Here is a 25310-nt window from a genome sequence, read left to right as displayed (position 1 = left end):
ACTTTGTCTTTCTGTCTTTGTCACCCACAGAAGGGGGAAATTGCCTGACAAGACGTTTCTTTTGCAGAATGGTCTCCTTTCCTTAACATAAACGATCCTGCCCTTAATGCAGGTACCCCTGTAGTTTGGCAATCCTGAATTGGCGCTAGGCGCCATGCCGCGTTTTAGCTCTCTCCGTTCACGCGTTGGAGCGCATCCACTCTGCTTGCTGCCCTGCATTTTGTGAACCTGCCTTAAATATGCCCCAGGTTGTTGAGGGAGACTGTGCCAGGGAATCACGCAGGATGTTCAAGTAGGTTGTGCAAAGGAAGCCGTTAATTACTTAATGCCCCTTGAGAGGAAAAAGGTTAGTGTTGCAATTAGAAGGCTCACAGGAACAACTTAGCATTATTATTGGAAATGTTTCCAAACTGTAAATTAAAACCGCAAGCTTCAGTTATTAAAGGACTCATTTTTGCAATTTCAATTTTTTTAAAAACTGGAATACTTAAACAATTGCCAGGTGCATTTACTGTGAGCAAATCGGGATGAAAACTTATTCGTTATATTCTCTTATTTATTGAAAAATATGAAGAGCTTTACAACTATAGCAAAGAAACTGGAGCCATATCCTGACCTATATTCGCATGTAAAAAACAAAATGGTCTCTGCACATTTTATGACGTTTTCCTAACTGGAGATAATACAGAAAACTTATTGTGCACTAATTTATATTGGTGTTTTTCAGGGAAGTAACATTATTAATGTTTGCATTCATGAACATCGAATCACCTGGGGTAGCAGAAGTGACATCACATACTCTTTGACTGTGATGACATGACAGAAAGTGACATCATATGACCCTTAAGCCTGATTTTTGTTTTTACACAAAATCATGTCACATGACAACCTTGATGATCGAGGAAGTTTAATAATAATTTCATGATTAATGTAACAACACACACAAATGTTTATTCAAGCCCAAACCCTATAATATGGTTCTGGTTGGATATTTGAAAGTTCTGGCACATAATACTTGCCCTGATTGTAGTGACCGAGCAAAGCTAGTAAACCAGACCTTTTTTAAGGGGTTTCGCTCCCCAAAAAGATTTTGAAAAGAAAGAAATCTGGTAGTAGATTTTAAAACACAATTGTTCACATAAAACTGCTAAAATGCCATAGACTTTGAAAGAAAATTCATGAAATATTCAATTTCTTTCTTGGTGGACCCAGCCATTGAAACTTGATGCTCTTTAGTTCACCCTGTTTTTGAAAATGTGCTGTGGGTGCCCTCATATGTCAAAAATACCTCCATTGTGCCAGTGCTAAAATGTTGTCACTTACGCTGTCCATATGCCATAGGTGACCAGTTTAAAAAAAATTACCTTTGTATGACAGGGTCACCATTTTGTCATGGTTGCCCTCCTTCCATATGGTCCGTTCAATTAATATTATTCGGTATGTATAAAACAATCATAAAAGTATTCAGGAGAAGGTAAAAACCAAATCACATTGCACGTAATTAATGTAGAGAATTAAGAAAGGTAAGATAAAACAACACCCAATATACATCATGATACCATAATTAATCATGCCAAAGGCACATAAAAAGTATTTAAGAAGATAAGGTGTCCCTCTAAATTCCACAAGGTCATCACTAAGTGGGTGCAACAATACTTTTACGTATACCGATTGCATTTCTAATAAAAAGTGCTACATTAAGACAGACCTTAATATCGTTTAGCTCAAATATATATTTTAAAGCAGCAATATGCGATCTGATACCTTGTGCAAGCAAAAGTGGTTTTAAGTAATCACGTCTAAATCTTGAATAAAAATCACAGAACAATTTAAAGTGCATAGTGCTTTGCTTGCTCTGGCTGTCACATGGGAAAGGGGTCATATCTGAGGGACATGTTTTCATATTAGGGATGGCAACTAAATGATGGTCAATTCCCAGTCTAAATTTGACTAATACAAAACGCTTCATTAAGTTAGAAGTATAAGTCAAGTAATCTTGGCAGCCCTCCTTTAACGTAAGTGTTAGCTAAAACATGACAGCGGATTTCCCTTCTCTCACAGTCCATTCGGGCTTCCCTTTTGTAAATCAGAAAAGTTTCTCAGATAGACAGTTTGGTAAGTGATGTTACTGATAAGGGGTTAGTCCAAACAGGGATCTTAAATAATTTATTATACAAAAAGTTAATATAACTTAGCCAGGGAATAACCAGTGCATTATCCAGAGACAAACAATCTGAAATAATTAAGTTTGTAAAACTGGTATTGTCTTAGGACCAGATGGAACGCCAAAGCAACAGGGGCAGAATGTGACTATATTGATGAGGTACTGTAGCCCTACCGCTCCATGGATGATCTCAGAAGAGGCTGAGGTAGGCAAACATAGTAATTGTAAACTATTTTCCTCAATCTGTAGCGCCTTACTATTGTAGTAGACCCACACACCGGGCAGTATGTTGCGATAGACTAAACTCTGGTCCTATAGATTGCTATCATCTCCTTAATCGGCCGGGAGCCCAGCTTGCCTGATAATCTAATAATTTCATGAGTACATCTGTAGGAGAAAACGTCAGATTGGGCCGCCGAATAAATGGTCCTCATGATAACAGCGATTTTAACTGTGGTGATGGTAGCCCACAATGTCGGGGTTTGTTCTTCATCTGTGATTGGAAGTTGAGTCGCGATGGTGATTGAGTTTAGCTGAGGACCGAAGATGTGGTGATTTTGTCACAGAAGGATTCTGAGAGCTTGTAGCAAAGGTCTTGTGATGGGGTAATGTTGCTGGAGGTGGCAGGCAGCGTGGTGAAATCTTGATGGCGAAGATTTCATTGGTGCTGTTAGTGCTGGTGTGAATACGATCTGGAAGAGCTGTGCTCTTGGTGTTCCGTATCTACTGGTGGTATTGTGTTAGGGCTGATTTGAAGAGGTCTTTATCTGTGGTGTATTGACTTGTTCTCCATTTGCGCTATAGTTTTTTGCAATGACGTTTGGTCAACCTGAGTTCCCCTGTGCATGAACTGGCCAGTGGTCAGGCTCTTGCTGTTGGGTTGCGCTTGAGGGGAGCCGGGATGTTGGTGCAAGCAGTGATCAAGCTGCTCAGGTTCTTTATGGTTTTCAGCAAGTTGCTGGAGTGTTTGAGCTGGTGCCCATAGAGGTGGAAGCCCATTATTTTTCTGTGATGCTTTTCCAGCTGCTGTTGGTGGTTCCGTTGGTGGTAGATCTGTGGTGGTATGTGATGGCTATGCTGAAACTGACATGGGTGTGGTCTGTCCAGGTCATTGTTGCTGGCTTGTCGACTGTAATGTTGCTGATTGAAGAGAAAATTCCGTCCAATAGGTGTGTGGCAGTGTGGGTGGGTTCGGTAATGTACTGAGTGAGTGAGGTGAAGGTTTGACAGGTTTTCTAGAAGGGCTGTAGAGTTTGGGTCAATTAAGTCTCCTAGGTGAAAGTTAAGGTCTCTAAGAGGATGAAGGTGCTGGTGTTGATGTTAGGGGGTGCGTTGAAGTCTGTGATGTTACTGGCAAAATGAGTGCGGGTTCTGGTGGCCTATATATGAAGGAGAAGTTGACTGTGAGGAAATCTTGAACGTGAAATGTTCCATGTAGCTGGTTGGAGTGTCCATGTAGGTGGTGCAGCTGATGGTATCTTGAATATAGTGGCAACTCAACCTCTGGGCTTGTGCTGACTATCTTTCTTAGCAGTCTTGTAGTTGGTGGGAATGACTGTAGCCATGTCCAGTGCAGAGGTTGGGAGTAGCCATGTTTCCGTGAAGAAAAGTAAGTATGCAGTAGGTCCCATATCTCTGTGGCATGTTTGGTGAGTGAGTGGGTATTAGTAGTATGCCTGAGATTGTGGGTTGTTGTGCAGGTGGTGCTTGGTCTCAGTGAATGAGTGGCTGCTTTGTGCGAGTGCCTGGTGTGCTGGGTAATGTTAGACTGGGAGAGTGGTGAGTCCGGGTTGTGGAAAGGTGCATGAGAAGTTGTAGGAGATGTATGTGAACACTCCCTTGTTGTGTGGTAGCAGCGGGTGGGTAGGGGAGAATCAGAGTCCCTGGTTGGTGACTTCCAGACTTCAAACTCTGTTATTTAGTGACTTTATCCTAAATTCTGCATCTGTATTGTGGACCTTGAAAGGAGGCATCTCTAAAGTCATTTACCCCTGTTAGAAATGACCAAGAAATGTGGTATGAGATGTTTTGCGCTAAATACTGAAGAATTTTATACACCCTCTCTCAAGAATAGGTGCTGTGACTAAAAAGTGAGATACTAAAACTAGAGGCACTCACACGGAGAATGGGGGTAATGGGTAGGGGCAGTATAGGGGCAGTGGTGGCACAGCGGAAAAGGGAAATAAGTGGTCAGGGAGCATGCACATGTAGAATGGGGGGAGGGAGCAGGGGCACACACTCGGAGAACAGAGGTCGGAGAACGGGAATGGGACATTGGCAGCAAGCTGAGCAGAGAGTAAGTAAGTTGGTAGGGTGTAGTAGCAAGGAAACACCAATGGACACAAGTTGATAGGAGAGGTGTTTATTTATGTCACTTCTCTAACAGTACCAGGAGACAACTGCTGTCCTGGTACACAAACTACATGAAAAAGCAGAACATGAAACACAGGACTCAGTGTTCCTCACCTGACATAATAACAAAAGACAAAAAGATAGCTTAAACCTATGCATGCGCTGGATGTGCGAGAGCTGTCCAGTGCAGCGATGCTCATGTGTCGGACGGCTTCCACATGTCCGCGCATATGGCACTGGAAATCCCTCTAGTGCAGGCACCAGGGGGATTTCCTTTCTTCCAAAACCGCCTCAGGAGCTGGGGAATAGCTTCTCAAGCTCCTGAGGCAGTTCTGGGTTTTCATTGAAATGACGATCAGTGCGCATGGCGCGCTGACGTCATTTCACTGAAAATTAAAGCGAAATGAGCTGATCGTACCATTTCAATTTTAAAGGCTATGTGCTCGTGGGGCTATCTCAGCTTCCCAAGAATGTAGGCAGACGGGAGAGATATCACCGCAAAACTAGACACCAGGGAGGGGGAGCGACCCCCTTGGGCAAAGGCATTTGCCCCACTCCAATGTTTTGGGGCACTTTCAGGCTTTCTGCCCCCACCGATGAGGTTGATGAGGGCAATAGTCACTGATCTGCCCCCCGGTGGGGCAGAAAGCACACTTTTCACCAGGGATTATTTTATTTCTATATGTGGGGGCGGGCTGCCTGAAATGGGCTAATGCCCCACTGTTCCAAAAACAACAAGCATTTGCAATGCAATAGGTCTCACATTTGTGCGAGTTTGAGCTAATGGCATTGCAAATAACAATGCCTTTTATTTTTGTTTTAAAAACATAAATAAAAGGCATAGTCATTTACAATGCCATTAGCTTAACCTCGGGTAACTGCGAGACCTATTGCATTGCAAATGCTTGTTGATGTATGTGTCTTCTGTGCCTTCATTTGCTCTCTGTAAATATCCAATGTAGAAAAATAAGTTCCGGTGGGCTTCACCGGCAACACCGGCTCAAATTAAGCACTGCCTACTGATATCTAGTAAAGGGTTGGAGAACCCCAGGACACAACAAACGTGGCCCAAACACCCTCTGGCCCCAAACATACTGAGGCCTTCTGGACTGCAGCCAACAACGCCAACCCCAGCTAGCAAGCAAGCGTTTGTCTGCGCGATTGTATCCTACACAACTCTGCAACTCATCCCGTCCCTACGCACCGTGCACCACGGCCTATATAGGTGCACAGGGTCTGCAGCTGGATTCCTTCTACCAAGCGACCCAGATAAAAGGCAGAGCGGCTCGGTGTGACTCACCCTGGCAGCAGAGACAGCCTCTCCACACTGTGCCTTCAGAGAGCAGGGTGGCCAGACTGCATCTGGAGCCGGAGTTCTAGCGCCTAGTGCCGCCTGCAGACCACCCGGCGCTGGACAGGGTCTGCAGCTGGATTCCTCTTACCAAACGACCCGGATAAAAGGCGAAGTGGCGCATGTGACGATCACCCTGAGCAAGCACCTCTGCAGCCGGCCGAGCAACTGTGGGTTTCAGAGGACTTTCGGGTAGCGCCTCGATCTGCACGCCTGTGATTGGCACCTGTAACCCGCTCGTTCGCCCTCAGACACCCACTCAGCTCACTGAGCCATCTTTGGCTGTGAAAGTCTCGGCCTCGGATTGCACAGGCGGATCTCTGCAGCAGGAGCACGAACCCCCAGAGCCGTGTTATATTGCAGGATTTCGGATCTATGTATTGGGCATATTGTTCATTGAGCTGTCTCACTTGTAATCTCACGCTCTGCAGAAGCTGCACTAACACACTGAGCTATCCCACGTGCATTGCATCCAGTGGCTAGGTCTCTGGGAAGGGAGCGTGGACCCGTTGAGCTGCCTTCCTGGGACTAGAACCTCTACACTGCTGGTCACATGCACGCTCTGCAGCAGGTGCATGACTCCTCTGAGCTGTCTCAGTCGATTAGGCACCCGAGCCCTGACTGTCGCATCTGCATCTCTGCACAGAGGTCTTTAAAAGATTGAGCTGTGCCACTGGGTTGGAACCGCTGCCCTGCTTCATGCACACAAGCTCAGCGGAAGCTGAAGCATTAACCCACTGAGCTATCTTACCTGGACCCCCTGCTGCACGTGCACACAAACCTCAGAGGGTGCATCCGAGCTGTCCTCATTAGTTTGCAACCTTTCATGGTAGTTGCACTGAGATTTCTGCAAGGGGTGCATTAACCCCCCCAGCAAGATCATTAGGCACCAGAGATTGTTTTTTTTATACATGGGGTGGGGGCAGCCCAAAATACAAATTGGACAATCTTTGTGCCCCCCCCATGGGGGCAAGATATGGGCAATAGCCCCCCAATCTCCCCTTCAGGGGGGGCAGAAACGACACTAGGCACCAGAGATTATTTGTATACGTAGGATTGGGGACTGCCCACAATAGGCATGCCAATGCCCCCACCCTCCCAAAAATTAAAATGGACAGACTTTCTGCCCCCCATGGGAAGCAGATGGGGGCACTAGCCCCTGATCTGCCCGCCCAGGGAGGCAAGGGGGCCGAAAGCCAAGTGGACATCAGGGATCATTTTTGTTTTATATAAAAAAGGGGCGGGGACTTCCCCCAACCCACATAAATGGGGACCAAAGTCTTTTTCCCTCCCCTAGGGTGCAGGTGAGGCAATAGCCCCTGATCTGCCTCAGGGGAAGGGGGGCAGAAACCTCACTACGCACCAGGGACTATGCTTTTTGCAGGGGTGGGGGCAGCCTAGAATGGGCATGCCGATGACCCCCCCCCCACAAAATAAATGGGCACAGTCTTTCTGACCCCCGTGGGCAGATGTTGGGTGTTACACTTGATCGCCCCCCCCTGATGACCCCCAAGTTATCCTTGAAACCTTCAGCCAGCCCTGGCGTTAGGTGTTGCATTCTGCGGATTGTAATTTTGCTTTGAAGAATCTAAATAAGGATTTAGAACAGCATATGAGGTTGGTTAAAATCCAATGACATTTGGACTCACACATGACATTCTACTTGATGGCTATGAACCTTGTAGTTCTGGGGCCGTATGTCTTTAATTTATACCTCAGCCTGTTAGGTTGGCTTATTACCCAATGCTGTCAAGGACTCAGAGCTCCAGTCCTTTGCGTTCAGTGTATGTCATAAAGGATTCCGGGAGTTGCTGTCTTTACTCCCATTAAAAAGAGCATGTGGGGAAAAGAATAGTACATTTGTTTATGAAAGGAAAGCCCAGGACTGGAGCAGCGTGTCTTTGGTGACATGGAGTCATTATGGTACCCTTATACATACTAACATATGAGAACGCCCAGTGTTTTCACCTGCCATTGTGATGAGATTTTTGGAAGGATGAAGGTGAGAGTAAGATATACCATAACACTAATTTTACAAAGGCGCTATAAAGTGGCCATCACTGGCCGCTTCATATCACTTTTCAGGTCGAGATTGCAAACACTGGGGCTGGTAGGAAGGACCAGGGACTGGATTCGAATAAACTGGGAGAAGGTGGGCATAAGTTAAACAAGCTTTTGCAATGCAATAGGTCTCCATTACTGAAAGTTTGAGCTATGGGCATTGCATTATTATTTGTTTATTTATTTATTTATTTATTTATTTATTTATGAGATTTTTTGTGCGCAAACTAATACCCTAAGGTGTCTAGGCGCAACGAGATACTCCAGATTACAGCACAGATCAGACCGCATTCTCATTGATTAAAAAGCCAGGTCTTTAATAATTTGCGAAAGTTAATAAGAGTGGATGCAGTTTTAATGTGCAAAGGAAGTAAATTCCAGAGCACAGGCGTTGCTACCAGAAATCTCCTGTCACCCCAGGTGGCCGTTCTTGTGCGGGGGACAGTCAAAAGATGGCTAGCTGCTGATCTTAGATTTTTTTTAGGGATATACACCTGAAAAGCCTCTTTTAAAAACTTAGGTCCTATTTGATGAATGGCCTTATAGGCTATACAAAGAGCCTTAAATTTAATCCTGCTCTCAACCCTTAGCCAATGAAGATGGCGTATGGCTGCAGAAGTGGAATGTCGCCTAGGGATGTTAAGCAGGATACGTGCTGCCATGTTTTGGACGGACTGAAGCTTGTTTAAGATGTATTTGTGTGTGCCAAGGAAAAGAGCATTCCCATAATCTAATTTTGAAAAAGCTAGTGTGGTAACTAGCGTTTTTCCTGCAGAGACTGGTAAGTACGGCAAGAGTTTTTTTATTTTCTTCAATACAAAGAAGGTAGCCGAAACAACCTTGTTAACATGACGTCCAAAAGATAACTTGTTATCAAAAATCACTCCCAGATTTCTGACCTTGGTTGCTGGTATTGGAGGCGGGCCCATCTGACTAGGCCACCATATGTGAGACCATTCTGGATGGATTGTGCCAAAGGTCATAACCTCAGTTTTCTCCGCATTAAGTTTCAGGCAGTTACTGTGCATCCATGACTGTACACCCAGTAAACCCTCCTGAAACCCAGCTGCTACCACAGGGCCATTCTTGTGTACCGCCAGCACGAGCTGGGTATCGTCAGCGTAGGTGGTTAAGCGCATCCCATATGATTTAATGACCCTCGCCAAGTCCGAAACATAAATGTTAAAAAGTGTGGGACTTAGCGAGGATCCTTGAGGGACCCCACAAGGTAATTCAGTAGTGGGTGAACAGTAATTGCCCAGCTTTACTGCCTGTCTGCGGTTAGATAGAAAAGAGGCTATAAGGTCTTTGGCCAAATGATTGATCCCAATCGTCAATAACTCAAACTTTCAGTAATACGAGACCTATAGCATTGCAAATCCTTGTTTTTTTTAAGCCTCCTCACTGGGCTGCTTTTAAAAGATTTTGACATGCAGAGATAGAAGAACAACAGGTGTCGCCTATGCGAGAGCTATTGGCTTTGTCAATGTATTTTTTTCCATATTGCACAGTTTGGCACCATGGCCGAAAGTAAAAAAAACATCTGCACTGCTGTACGACATTGCTTAGAAAAAACATTAGCAAATCCAACTAATAGACCGATTTGGCTTGGTCAATTAGTTTTTGGCATGCTGTCCAGCAGTGCAGCTGTTGAGAAGCATGGTTCAAAGTAAATACACTTATAAGAATTTTAAAAATGCTACGAAGCCGCCACTATTGACCGCATCATAGCACTTATTTATTGTTTTTACTTTCAGCCGTGCTGCTGTAGAATATGGCTAAAAACATAGTGACTAAGCCAATAGATCTTGCATATGCCAGACCTATTGGCTTTCCCAATGCCGGCTGAACCACTTCGGTAGTGTTCAAATGAAAAGCATGATGATTATCGAAGTGCAGTTACCGTGAGATAGGACGCAGCGCTTAGCAGCGTGTTGGATGCACAGACGTGGGTCCAGCTAGCTGGTCCATTGCCAGGTTTTTTGTTTAAAGTGTATGGTCCTGAGCAGCTTTGTGTGGAGAGATAACAGAAGGATAGATCTGCTGGGATGGACTTCTTTGATGTCATCCCACATCTGATGGTCATTGTGAGATGTTAAGGAGCGATCATAGTGCGTGTCCAGTTGGTGTCTGCAGTGGTCGACTGTATTAGAATCCTCTGATTGGCTGGGTGCAAGTGGCAGAACTCTTTGGTTATTCCATGCCTATTCAGTTGGATGTGGCTGGTACTAAGTGCTGGACAAGACAGGTAGCAGATGTCATATGTACGTGTAAGAGAATTAAGCGATAACACTGAGTTATTGTGAAGACTCTATATACTACAATTGGCTGCAGACTGCTGAGTGTCGTGGTATTCGTATTTTGGGGGGGCCATAAGGGTTATATAGGAATTGAGATTCCTGTATAATATCCATGCTAGCCATTGGCCAGCTCTTGATAACTTACTTGGACTTAGAAAGTAATGCGCTGGTTCGCCTCTTCCTCCAGCCCCGTCGACGTAACTCATCTATGCACTGTTCACAGTCCATGTGTCTGGCTGCACTAAACACACCTTACTAACAGTGCCGTGTTTACAGTGCACCGTGTGGCTGACATCGCCCTTCACACTAGTGATCTGTGCAGTGTTTACATTTTGCATATATATGTGTGTGCACACATCATAGAAACAGATGTGTTCAAAGTCTGTGTATTTACTTTTGTGTGGCATATATACATAGTGCTGTGTGCACAGTTTGTGTGTTTACATGAAGCACAAGGTTCAGATGGTGCCTGCGACACTACGCTAGTGAACGCTATGGGGCTTTTTCACCAGTCCGTGGCAAAGTCAGAGTTAACTGTACTTTATTTCTGGTATTGACAGCCTTGGTACCAGTGCTGTGCTCACAAGTGTGAGGCTCCTGTTTCAGTCTTCAGTCTCTTGTACAGTATTGATAGTGCAGGTTTTTACAATCTATCATTATGCACAAAATATATAATAATGTAGTGCAGTGGTTGTAAGAAAGTGGGTTTCTGTTGCAGTAACCCCCCCCCTTTTTTGCCTAATAGCTGATGCACTTTTCCTTGTTGTGCCCTGGGCTCCTGCCAATCAGGTGCCCAGGGCCTGTCTTCCTTCCCTAAAAACTGCCTAGCAGCCAAAACCCAAATTGGTAAACCCTGGCCACATGTCAGCCCCTGGTAAGTGGTACCCAGGGCCTTGTTACCAGGGAAGGCCTCTAAGGGCTGCAGCACTCATTGTGCCACCCTTAGAGGCCCTGTACCCTAACACACACACACTGCTCTTGCAGGCTGAGTGTCTGGATACAAGACAAAACAGAGAGTCGACATGGCACACATCCCTGTGTGCCATGCCCACAACCTACACTGCCCTGGCATACATCAGCCACCCCTCTAGCTGGGTGCCCTATGCCAGTGGTGTGGACACAAAGGCAGGAGCCCTGTGCCCCTACAGTAGCCAGGTCCATTCCTGGGTCCTGTAAGTGCAGTGCTGCCAGCTAAGAGAATATGGGGCTGGGAGCTTGTCAAACACGAACTCCACAGCACCATAATGACAGCACTGAAGACTGAGAAGTTTGGTATCAAACTGCTCAGCACATTAAATCCACACTGATGCCAGTGTGTGATTTAATGTACAAGGCACCACAGAGGGCATCTTAGAGAGGCCCCCTGAATCCTAAACCTACAATCCACGTCTGTTCTGAGGCTGCCTAGGCTGCCACACAGCAGGCACGTTGCTGGACCCCTGGGTAGGAGAGCCCCTGCTCTCCTGGGCCTGCAACAATGCACATCCTGGTTGAGGTGCTAAATCTCCTCCCCCAGGATGGGCAGGGGGAAGCTTCAAAGGCATGCCGCCTCTGTGAGCTTCCCCAGGCCACTGCAACCCCCCACTCTGGCGGGAAGCTTGGCCGGAAACCCCAAATAAGGACAGGGGATGTGCCAGCCTGCCAACCCCACCCCTCAGGTGGGGGAGGCGAGGTGAAGCACATCTCCGGGCTCTCGCCATCTTGAAGATGGGAAGCCCTGCCCAATCAGGACTAGGCTCCTGCCCCCCTCCCACAGGAGAGAGGCAGGATAGGGGGTGTAACCACCCCAGGACAGGGACCCATTGGCCCCTGCCCTTCACCTACCAGTAACGCCCCTAAATCTAGTATTTAGGGGAACCCTGAACCTTCCTTCCCCAGATTCGAAACTACAAGAAGAGTAAGAAGAACAAAGACCTGCCCTGCAGCTGCTAAAAAGAGGAAGACACCAACTGCTTTGGCCCCAGCCCTAACGGCCTGTCGACCCTCGAACCTGCTCCTGCTCCAGCGCGGCATCTCTTGTGGCCAGCAACCTCAGAAACCCCGGAGGACCTGGCTACCTTTGAACTCTGATTCCCTGGGACTCCCATGAGTAGAGGCTCTACTCAGAACCTACCTTTCACCCCTGGCAGCAGCCCGGAACCGCGATCCCAGCCCACTCTGCACCAGCCAAGCCTGGCCTGTGCCGGAGTGAACTAAACCCACGAGGACGACCCCACGGCGACTGTGACCCCGAGTCCGGCACCCAAGGACCCCCCTCAACAATCCTGAAGAAGCCTGCAGCCTCAGAACAGAGTGCCACCCCAACCGCGATCAACAGAGGGTAAGATTTTCCGACACCAAAGGGCACCCCTGCACCCGGCGCCCCACGGCCCTCTGTGTCCAATCCCGGGGTACCTACCTATCCTCCAACTACCCAACTTACCTCTCGAAGTGGTGGTGGCACCTGAAGAGTCCTCGTCCCCGAGCCTGCCGTCTTTTTCCAAACCGGAGATTTCCCATTGAAATCCATTGAGCGCCCGAAGGCTCAAAAGCCCTCTGCACCCAGCCACCTGAGTGGCCCTGGCAGTGAAAACTCTACACTTTCAAACTTCCCCACTTGCCCTGAGTAAGTGACCAGGAGCCCAGCTCCCACAGCCGCGTGGCTTGCCAGACAGCAGCCACCAAACAAGGCCCCCCATCCCTCATAGGATAACATTGGACCTAACTCTCTCTGCACCCGGCCGCCCTAGAGTCGCTGAGGGCGAACCAACTGTACCTACCTGACCCTGGGAGACCCCTGAGTCTGTGCCCAGAACTTCAACTCTGCCAGTCGAGTACTTACCCTTAAACCGCAAACTCTATTTTCCTCATAGGGTAACATTGACTGGCTTTTTCCTGAAATTTCTTCTAAGTGTGGACTTTTCAAATGTTCAAATATTCACCAAAAATCAGCCGAGTGACAAAAACGAATTTACTCACCTGCTCTTAGGTGAGCTCCCAGTGCTGGATCTTGGTGCCCAGCACTGACTCTGAAAAGTACCCACAACTATACTTACCTTTAACTAATTTTTCTTCCATAGGAAACCATTGACTGTTTTTCTGTGAAATTTCTTTTAAGTGTTGATTTCTACAATTTCTAAATATTCTTCAAAAATCGTATAACATTTGAAAACATAATTACTTTCCTGTTTTGGATAAAGGTCCCAGTACTGAGTCTAGGCACCCAGTACTGGATTATAAAAGTAACGATAACCTACTGTACCTATAACCTGAATTTTCTTCCATAGGGAATCATTGATGGTTTGCTCTGAAATATTTTCTAAGTGTTAACTTTTAGAATAGCTAAATATTAGTTTAAAAATAATTACAGTACCAAAGTCTACTTTCACCAACAGATTCTGAGAACTGACCCAGGACTGAATCTAGGATCCAGTCCTAGAATTACAAAAGTAATCTAAAAAGTAATTTGTTACATATAACTTGAATTTATCATTGAGCTCAATGTATTGTGTTTAGAAATAGAGTTGCCTACTGCAACTACTTGTAACTGTTTACTAAAAAGTCTATTGCATATACTAAAAGTATTTTTATGAAACACCTCCTGTCGAGAAAGTATATTTTAATTCCAAGTGTTGGTTCTAAAATAAAACAAGCATATATTTTTTATATACAAACCATTGGCCTAGAGTTCAGTTATTGAGTGTGTGGAACTATTTGCTGACTGAGTGTGTACAACAAATGCTTTACACTGTCCTCTGGTACTGCCTTACTGCTCGACCAAGCTACCACTTTAGAGAGTAAGGTTATATCTAACTTTAACCTCTGTCAAACCCTGGGGGACTGTGGACTCTGGACACCCTGTACCTATTAGGGAACAGTATATACAGAGCCACTTTCTCACAGTGGTGATGGCATGTCTAGCTGTAGTGAGGACATAATACCAAAAATGCAGTGTTTGCAGATTCTGTCTTCACTATGCACACATTATTAATAGTGCAATGTTTTAGTCTATCTACCTACACAGCCAATCTCACAAATAGTAGGCTTCCCTACTTCGTCTGTCTGCACTGAGCATTTTCCATCTATAACCCAGTGTCATAGACTGTCTGTCTAAACTACTCTCATGTCACAAATATTGCTGTGTTCAGTGACATGGTCCGTGTCAAATGACATGCCAAGAACAGGGCAGTGTTTACCTCCACTATCAATCCTTAACTGTGCAGCTTTTACAAAGAGACTCCCAACATGTCACATGTGGGACATGTTGTGCGCATAAAAACCAGGTAAGCCTCACCTGCCAAATCCTGTAATTTATTTACCCTTTACCCACTGACTGTACCGCTAGACCATTTCTGGGTTCTGTTCATCAACCTCCTTGAACAGCATGGTAAAGACCTTCATTTCCCTCTAGAATTGTCCCAGGCGCCAACGATCCACAATCCGTGACTGATTCACCCCACCTACAAGGATTACCCGCTACCATCAATTCAGGTAGCAGCGACACCTTCATTCCATCTTTCTCTTGCCACCCGTACATCTTCATCATTCTTATTCTTTCCCCTTTTATTCTCTTATACAGCACTGACCGATTCTCTGCAACCCGGTCCTGAGGATGACCTGAATCTCTTACAGGTTGAAACGCCGGTGACCATAAAGTGCATCCTTGAGCGTACGCTTTGTTCCTTAAAAATTGTTGGACTTGTTAGGAATTGCTATACACTCTTCTGAAACCATTCCCAAAGTAATTTTTGAGTCCTTCTCTTGCTGATCCTCCACTTTATTTCACGTGTCACCTGCGCCATTCATCTTCTACACGAGCACTTTTCTATACACCAATGTTTGGGTTACATTTGCATAAAATGTAATTTGGTGCTGATATATCTATAACTGTTTCAATACAAACCAATTTACTTGTTCCAACGTAATTATTGTGGCCTCCCTTTCTTTCCCTTCTTTTCTCTCCTTTGTTTTACAATTGATTTGTTTTCTTTATGTATTGGTCTACTAAATGATTACTGATTGAGACACTGTTGCATTGCTAAAAAACCTACCGGGGTCTCGACTGTGGATAAGGGTTACCTCCTGTGTTTGATCTTATGACAGGCAGAATGGCGTCTTAATGGCTTTGTTAGGGATTGTTGTAAGATTTCACTCAGTTCTCCACAGATTGCCTCCGCAGTCAATTTCTGCCACAGCAGTTTCTAAAATATTAAACACACTTTTATTAAAGAGCAGACACAGAGTAACTGAGAGTCGAATCCCGGCTCAGCCCCAAGTTTTGAGTAGACATTTCTTACTAGGTCAGTGTAAACTTTAACGTCATAACCTTCTATGTACAACAGGGAACAAGTGGGACAGAGATAGCCTTGTGAGCTTCTATTCTTTTTGTCGCTTCCGGTGAAGAATGTTGGGGTTAGAGTTTTAGACGCTTGCAGAGATGTGTGGGTCTCTATGCTGTACACCAGAATTGAGATGTATCAAAAAACCTGTGTGTAATGTAGGTCTCAACGGTGGAATAGCAGAGCGTACCGAACGTTAGAAATGTGGTACATTCGAAGAGCTCTCTGTGCACCTTAGTGCTGTATTAGCACATAGTTGTACACACTAGAAAGTATGTGAGACTTTGTGATTCCACTGCACCTCTTTCCGACGTGCACCCTCTGCTATTGCAGTAGTGCATGTTGGAATGCGGTGCATCGGAAGAGCTGTTTCGGGGTCTTGGTTGTGAAGTAGCTGAGATTGCTGTCCATCAGAAATGAGGCGCTTCAGAAGAGCTCTATGTGTTTCAATTGTAGAGAGTGATGCATATGAGAAATGATGTGGATAGGCAGAGCTGTGTGTGAGTCTTAATGCCAGAAGAGCAGCGGGTAAGGCCCATTAGGATCAAGATCCAGTGGCTGAATCTTTTTGAGAGTTTCAGTGCTAGAATGCCAGTGGATGCTGTACTTCGGAGATGAAGTGCAACAGGGGAACGATGGTGGGATTCAATTTTGGAGCAGCAGGGGTGTTACATCAGAAATGCGGTGCATCGTCTGATCTATGTGAGAGTGTCTGTGCTAGAATAGAAGATGAGCAGCACATCACACAAGCTGTATCGGCAGAGCTGTGTGAGCATCTCTGTACTGGAAAAAAAGATGTATGACACATTACACATGAGATACATTGGCAGATATATGTGAGTCTCAAAGCTGGAACTGAAGATGAGAGGCTCATCACATATTAGGTGCATCGACCGAGCTGTGTGAGAGTCTTAGCGTTGGAACAGAAGATGAGGGGCACATCACAAATGAGGTGCATCAGCCAAGATGTGTGAGTGTCTTAGCATTGGAACAGAAGATGAGTGGCACATCGCAAACAAGGTTAATCTGCAGAGCTATTTGAGAGTCTCAGCGCTAGAACTAGGCTTGATGTCCCCCGTTGTAAAGTTTGTACAGGTCGAAGTTCCTAACCGCTGTTAGTAGAAAGGATGAAAGATTGCTCGGGTAACAGTAACCAATCAAGTTCTTGCCTGAAGGTATTAGACTGGCTTCTGCTGACGGTAAGCATGGTGATTACTTCTAACCCTGCCCCCCTTCCTCTGCAGAGGACATTTGGCACAAAAAAACACAATGTACCTCGCATAGGCGAGACATATTGGCCTTGTCAATGCTTTTTTTGTTGGGATGTGTTTATTCTAAAGAAGGTGAAACCAAAATCCTTCCAAAGCCGCCTGTAACAAGGGAGACAGGCAAAATTAAACCAGCTGCCCCTGACCAATAAAAACGAGAAATGAGACTGCAAACTGCTGCTGAGCAATGGAAACATAGGAAATGAGAGTGACTAGAAAGCCTTCCAATCAAAGTAACGGGTTGGGTCTGAACCCCTATAGATACATTTTTTTTAGGTCGTGCCCTGAGCCAGTGCGCAAGCGCTGCTTTGGGGTTGATCCTTGGTGGTAGAGTACGGGAGAGAAGCAACGCCCACTCCCCCGCCCATCTTTTTCATTGGCTTGTGTCTTTGTCCTTTATAAATGCTGCCTTTCCGATTGGTTTATAGGCTTGTTAGTCCCTCCTTATGACGGCCATGTTGTCATTTGTATCCTTCCATGGCTACTGGCCCCTTTACTTCGAGTGTTGCATGAGCACTATTTTCTTACCGGGCCTTCTGCCCCTCACCCCTGTCCGTGCCTTCTGCCCTCTCCGCACTCCCGTTGTTCGTGACTTGTCGCCCCCTGCACTCCCGTTTGCTATGCAAATGGTCTCACGTAAATGTGTGTCCTATTGCATTGCAAATGCTTGTTACCTCATGTCCACGTCCCCCACACAGGTAGTACGTGCACTCTAGTCGTTCAGAATAGTACACCGTGAATAGAATGTTCGAGGCATATGAGCTTCAGATTATACACTGTGCATATATCGCCATCTGGTGTTGGGCCCGGATGTTTGCAGTTTGGAAAGTCTTTGGAAGTCACGAGGTTGGTCACTCCTCCTTTGGTGCGTATTGCGCATGGGCTTCGGCTCCATCCTCAGATTGTTTTTTTCCGCCATCGGGCTCGGATGTAATACTTCGCGCTCCGGTTCCGAACTTTTCCAGTTCAACGATCGACGCAAAAATCCTCGCTCATCGAGATCCTTCAGATAATAAATCATCTTAATCACCTTCTCTTTGGCACTTCTTCGATTCCGGTCGTCGACGGCGGCCTTCGGGCCTATTCCGGCTCCGGTCTCAGCTGATGGAAAGAACTCCCTTCAAGAAGTGCCCTCGATGTGGGTCCAAGTTTCCCCACACCGATCTTCATGAGGTGTGCAACCTCTGCCTCTCCCCTGAACACGAGGCCCGAGACTGTCCCGCCTGCAAGTCTTTTCGATCTAAAAAGACTATCCGAGATCAACGGGCTAGACGCAACATGGCGCACTCCTCAACCTCCGCTCCAGTCGACATCTTCGGGGACGACGTCGAAGCTCCGGGACAGCAGAACATCCAAGAAGAGGACGACGACCTCGTCAGTGCTTCCGAGGCCGACGACTCAGATGTGGAGGACATCACCCCGGCGCAGAGGGTCGTGAGTACAATACCCCCTCCCACACCCACGCCGATACCCAAAAAGGCTTCGGTCACACCTTCGCCTTCGGGCCTAGGGAAGACCAAGGATACTGCTTCTCACACCCCACCTTCGGGCCCGGTGAAGAAGCCTATTAAGCCTTCCGGCAGCTCGGGCTCGAGCCAGCCTACTGGCACCGAAGAAAAGATCGACCTCCACCTCCACACCGAACCCAGCACCAAAGCCTTCGGTGTAGAAACCTACCCTTCCGGTGCCGACCAAACATCACAAGGCCCTCGGCACCGACACTCCCGTGCCGAAGCCTTCTTCGGCACCGACCAAAAAATCGGAGGTCCCAAAGAAGCACGGCTTAGACAAACCTAAAAAGCCGTCGGCCCCGAAAACTTAGGCGCTGACCGAACAACCAGTGTCGCAAGAACTTTTCACACCGGATCCTCTGCAAAAGACACTTACCAAGCCTCATCGTTCTCCAACCTTGTCTCCAGTCCCAGACAATCTAGGAGACCCTTATGATCCAGCAGATGTGCCACAAGACCCCACCCCTACTGGATCTCCAGACCCATGGGACGACTATAACAATCCGGACATCCCAGATGTCCCACAGGATGACCTTTACCCATCTAGGCCATCCCCACCTGAAGATTTGTTAGGCTTTCATCACCTACTACAAAGGGCGGCACATTACCACGGGGTGGAGTTACATACTGACCCAGTGGAGAAAGATTTTCTCCTAGACACCTGCGATAATGCACATAGGTCTACTGCCATTCTACCTATGTTAAAGGGAGTAATCAAACATGCACCGGAGGTTTTTAAAGACTCAGTCAGGGCCAGGGTCCTAAACCCCCGTATAGAGAAAAAATACAAAGCCGCCCCCACAGACCCTTCATACATTAAAGGCCCTGCACCATTGGATTCCCTAGTGGTATCTACAGCTAGGAAGTGCTCAAATTCTCAGGCGTCCGGCGAAGCACCACCACCTGACAAAGAGTCCAAGTTCCTAGACGCGTCAGGGAAGCGCACTGCGTCACAAGCCGCCAATATATGGCATATCGCCAACACTCAAGCGCTATTGGCCAGATACGACAGGGCGCATTATGATGAGTTAGAGACCATCATGCACCATCTCCCTGAAAAATACAGGAATAGGGCTAATCAACTGATCCAAGAGGGAAAAACAATAACTAATACCTCTATACGCTGTGCCCTAGATGCAGCAGATACAGCCTCCAGGGCTATACACCAGTGTCCTTCTCCGTCGCCATGCCTGGCTCAGAGTCTCAGGTCTTAAACCGGAGGTACAAGCCTCTATATTGAACCACCCATTCGACCAAGATCATCTATTTGGCCCAAAAGTTGATGAAGCCCTCGAAAAGATGAAAAAAGATACTGACACGGCGAAATCCATGGGAGCCCTACAGTCACACACTCCTAGGCGCTCTTTTCGCCGCTCTTCCTTTCGGGGCACGGGCAGAGGCTACTCCTCGGATAGTGCATCCACGTCCTACAAATCCCCTCCTCAATCTACCTTCACAAAGGGTTATCAAAGAGGCGGATACAGAGGTAATAATAATAAAGGCAGAGGCAAGACAAATACCGCCCGCTCTGCCACACCACCTACCCAATGACTTTCCCCTGCTCCCTCCAGACCATTCCACTCCAGTCGGGGGCAGAATACAACATTTCCTTCACGTCTGGGAGACAATCACCTCAGACAGATGGGTGACCCAAATTATTCATTCAGGGTATTGCCTAGAATTAACATCTACCCCCCCAAACATTCCACCCAGGCAACGCCCTATGTCTCAAGAACATGCTACATTACTAAAACAGGCGGTAATCTCCCTCCTGCAAAAACAAGCCATAGAGCAGGTCCCCATCAATCAACAAAATTTAGGGGTCTACTCCCTGTACTTTCTGATTCCAAAGAGAGACGAGACTCTACGACCTATCCTAGATCTCAGACCTCTAAATACTTACATACATTCAGACCATTTTCACATGGTAACCCTTCAATAGGTTCTTCCACTCCTCTCCCCGAACGACTTCCTCACCACTCTGGACTTGAAAGACGCATACTTTCACATCCTAGTACACCAGGCTCACAGAAAGTGCCTCAGATTTGTGGTGGACGGGCAACACTACCAGTTCAAGGTGCTCCCGTTCGGGGTAACAACAGCACCAAGGGTATTCACCAAGTGCCTATCAGTAGTGGCTGCACACCTCAGAAGACAGCACATTCACGTCTTCCCATACTTGGACGATTGGCTAATAAAAGCCACGTCCTACGAACAATGTGTGCAACACACCGCCGCTACAATCCAACTGCTTCACCAGCTAGGCTTCACAGTGAACCACCAAAAGTCCCACCTGGTACCATCACACACAAAACAATACCTCGGTGCTACCACCATAGCCTATCCCAATCCTGCCAGGATTGCAAACATACAGGCTCTGCGTCAGAAATTCATATTTCAACACTCTCTCCCAGCAAGAGTGTTTATGCAACTGATAGGGATGATGGCCTCTTGCATTTTCATAGTGCCCCATGCAAGACTCCAGATGCGTCCACTCCAAGAGTGTTTAGCGCGCCAGTGGAACCAGGCCCAGGGGCAACTGACAGATCTGGTGTTGGTAGACGGTCACACCCATCGCTCTCTGCAGTGGTGGAACACCACAAACCTTTCCAGAGGTTGACCGTTCCTGGACCCGGTTCCACAAATAATCCTGACAACAGACGCATCGCTCTCCGGCTGGGGAGCTCATCTGTTACACCTCACAGTACCGGGCACATGGACGCCGCAACAGAAGTTACTCCACATCAACCATTTGGAGTTACTGGCAATCTTCCTAGCCCTAAAATCCTTCCAGACGCAGATTTCAGGCAAGGCAGTCCTCATTCGCACAGACAACATGACTGCCATGTACTACATTCAAAAACAGGGGGGCACACACTCTCCACAGCTCTCTCAATTAGCACAGAGCATATGGAGATGGGCAATTCCACAGAAAATCTTTCTCCTGGTCCAACATGTCCCAGGAGTCCAAAACACCGTGGCAGATCTGCTCAGCAGACAAACGCAACAGATTCACGAATGGGAAATTCACCCACAGGTTCTTCACCCGTTCTTTCAGAAGTGGGGGCATCCACACATAGACCTATTCGCCACCCACGAAAACAAAAAATGCCCAAGCTTCGCCGCCAGATATCCACACCCATTGTCCAAAGGCAATGCGATATGGATGAACTGGTCAAACAAATTTGCATACGCTTTTCCACCTCTCCCACTAATTCCATTAGTGGTGCGAAAGCTACAACAGCATTCCCTAACACTGATCCTAGTGGCTCCAACATGGGCCAGACAACCGTGGTACACCACACTGCTGGAACTCTCGGTAGTACCACACCAAAAGCTACACCTCTCACCATGCCTCCTAACCCAGAACCATGGAGAGATCAGGCACCCGGACCCAGCTCAGCTCAACCTTGCGATCTGGTTCCTGAGGTCCTAGAATTCGGATACCTTAACCTTCTCCCTTGATAGCATGAATATTATCAGGGAAGCTAGACGCCCTACTACTAGGGCATGCTATGCTGAAAAGTGGAAAAGATTTGTTGTTTACTGCCACAACAACACAATCAATCCTCCAAATGCGTCCATACACCACATCATATGTTACTTGCTCCATCTACAAAGGTGTAACCTAGCATATACATCCATTTGGTTACACCTCGCAGCAATTGCTGCCTACTTACAGAACAGGCAGCACCTATAACTTTTCAGGGTGCCTGCCATCAAAGCCTTGATGGAAGGCCTCAAAAGAGTTATTCCACCCAGGGTACCGCCCTCACCTGTCTGGAACTTGAATATAGTTCTCACAAGGCTAATGGGACCCCCTTTCGAACCATTACATAAATGTGAGCTGCAATTTCTCACATGGAAAACAGCATTCCTAGTGGCCATCACTTCCCTTAGATGGGTTAGTGAAATACAAGCGCTCAGCATACAGGAACCTTTTCTTCAAATGCATCAGAACAAGGTTTTACTCCGCACCAACCCAAAATTTCTACCCAAAGTCATTTCTCCCTTCCATCTAAACCAGTCGGTAGAATTACCAGTCGTTTTCTCACAACCTCAAACCGTTGCGGAAAGGGCTTTACACACACTGGATGTTAAAAGGGCCTTACTTTACTACATCCAAAGAACACAACCTTCCAGAAAAACCAAACAGCTATTTGTCTCTTTCTCTCCACCACATAAAGGCAACCCTATTTCTAAATCAGGGATAGCTAGGTGGATTGTAAAATGCATACAAATTTGCTACCACAAAGCAAAACGAACGCTATCTGTTCCCCCTAAAGCCCACTCTACAAGGAAGATAGGGGCTTCTATGGCTTTTCTAGGAAACATACCACTAGATGACATCTGCAAAGCAGCGACATGGTCAACATCGCACACTTTCACAAAACATTACTGTGTAGATGTGCAAGCCAAGCAACAAGCTAGTGTGGGCCAGGCTGTACTAAAAACACTGTTCCAAACAACTGCAACGGATGCCGGTGGTCGCCGCTAGGGTTGGGTACTGCTATATAGTCTATGCACAGTGTATAATCTGCAGCTCATATGCCTCGAACGGAATATGCTACTTACCAGTATGCATCTGTTCTTGGCATGTAGAGCTGCAGATCTATACACGCCCACCCGCCTCCCCGGCTACCTGTATCCGTTCCAGTCTATCTTATTTAGATACAACACACATGGGTTTCTTTACTGTTATTACTACGCTCCATCTTTCCCTGCTGGCGAAAAACAATCTGAGGATGGAGCCGAAGCCCATGCGCAATACGAACCAAAGGAGGAGTCACCAACCTCGTGATTTCCAAAGACTTTCCAAGAGGAAAAACAAACTGCAAACATCCGGGCCCAACACCAGATGGCGATCTATGCACAGTGTATAGATCTGCAGCTCTACATGCCAAGAACAGATGCATACTGGTAAGTAGCATATTTCTTACGTCACAGCCTTCAGTTTTTTTCTCACTTTTGACGTCTCCGCGCTTCCTCTGATAGCGGTGCTGTCTGGGAGTGTGAGCTTATGTGTGGCCATTTTGTGTCTCTTTGCTGGCGGCTGTGTCTTGCCAGGTCTGTGTTTGCCCCCTCTCTGCAGTACTCGGCCCTAGGCGCGTGGACGACATGGGTCAGAAGAGGAGGAAGCGAAAATCAAGCCTTGGTGCTGGTATCCTTTGTTGGTGCACACAGCCATAGGGGATCACGCGGGGTTGGTTGCGTTGGTGGATGCAGATTTGGCAGGGACTTTAAATGTGTGTGAGGGGCAGCGGTGCAGAATGGAGGAACAATGTTTGATTTGGGAAGGTCTCTTTGTTTTAAAGATAAGAAGGATCGCCGCTTTTAGCAGACTGCTCAGTGTAAGCTGGGTGTACTAACTGGTAGCAGCGAGTTCGGGAGCTTGGAGTATGATTGTTTAGGGTCTTCGTGATTGCAGGAACATTGTGGGTTTTAAGGAGGCGAGTGCTTATGGTATGACCTGGTGAAAGGACCAGGAACTGTGTAAGAATGTTGCGGGGTGTTGTAAGTTGTGGTCTTGTGGGTGCTTTGTAGATTGGGAACCTTGTGTATGTTGGGATTGGTTTACTGGGTGGAAGGAGTTGCTCTCGAGATAGGTCGTATTACCATATGTTCTCCTAATGCCTTTTCTTTTGCGATTCTCAGCCAACTTAAGCGTATCTGTGAAATATGTGAACTCCACCCATGTTAATATTGTTCAGTTTTTTGGTACTCCAACACTGCCATGTTCTCTTCACGGTACTCTTGGCCACCTTTTGCTGGTGTCAAGAATCCCCCCTACCCAATCCTTGGTGGCTATCTTTGACTATAATTTCACCGACTTCTGGGCAGAACCCTTACTAGCCTCAGAAACTAGTAATATCTATATGTTATTGCGCACCCAATTTTGTACATGTTGTCCCCGTACCCAGTCCTCCCTGTATTTGCCCAGGCAAATAAAAGTAGAGTGTGTGTTCGTTGGATGCAAGGAAGGGACTTGGTATATGTGTAAGAGGCTAAAGGGTTCTAGAGCATGCTGCGGACTTTGTGTGTTTTATGGGCTTCTTGGATGCAAGGAAGGCGGAGAAGTCTCACTCGGTGCAAGAAGTGGGATCAGATGTAGGGTGATTTTCATTGTGGGGGGCGAGAGGAGAGCTGCATAGGCAATGGAGGGTATGTTGTGTAGAAGTAGAGTGCTTTTCTGTGGCGCTGCTGTACACAGTTAATGTAGCTTAGTGATTGTTAAAACTTGGGCCTGGAATTCATCTATGATAGGGATCTGCTGTGTTGTGTTTCCCTTAGTTTCTTTATGCAAGAATGTATTTACTTAAGTATGGCAGTGCACGTCATCTAGTTAGTTGCATTACATTTGGGATGGTTAAGTCTCCCCATGTATCCCGTAGTAATGCTCGTGCCATATGGTACCTGCAAGGCCACTTGAATTATGCAGCAGGAAAGGAACAAATTATGTTGCAGGGTTGACTAAATTATGGGGCACAACAAGGCAAATTATGCAGCATAATGTGGTGCATTTTGTGATGGTATTGCTTCATTAGTTTGTCATTTTTACATGTTAATACTGCCTGGACAAAGGTTTTACATAATTAGTACCAGTTTAACACGTGAATATATCCATAAGCAACAGAGACTAGTCAACATTTGAAAAGGACCTTCCAATGCGCAGCAACAGTTGCCTCTGCTTTTTTGTTTTTTTAAGTAAATTTTGACCTGTTTCAGCTAGAACCTACATTTTCTGCTGAAATCTGCGAATTGTTCAGTAGATGATTCGTTATGTAGCAAAGGAGGCAAGCCCATAATTGTGCAGGAAACTGCACTGCTGCAGAATCGTATCGTATCGTTAGAGTGGCCCTGGGTACCAGCCCTTTCCACCAACATTTGCATTGTCGTTGTGGGGCAAACACATATGGGATATTTGTCCCATGTATGACTTTCTGGTATAATTAACGTTCCCGGTTTTATGGTATTTTGCTTTTGG

At 46.6% G+C, this 25310-nt stretch overlaps 1 protein-coding gene across 4 annotated transcripts in view; it reads left to right on the top strand.

Annotated features, from left to right (window-relative positions):
- Window positions 1-25310, top strand: part of AMACR (alpha-methylacyl-CoA racemase) — a 421886-nt gene that overhangs the window by 184088 nt on the left and 212488 nt on the right. The gene's annotated exons all lie outside the window — the stretch shown is intronic.

Source organism: Triturus cristatus, chromosome 2_1 (genome assembly GCF_964204655.1).
Source record: "Triturus cristatus chromosome 2_1, aTriCri1.1, whole genome shotgun sequence".
Lineage (NCBI taxonomy): Eukaryota > Metazoa > Chordata > Amphibia > Caudata > Salamandridae > Triturus > Triturus cristatus.
This window is presented reverse-complemented; position numbering and strand designations above follow the sequence as displayed.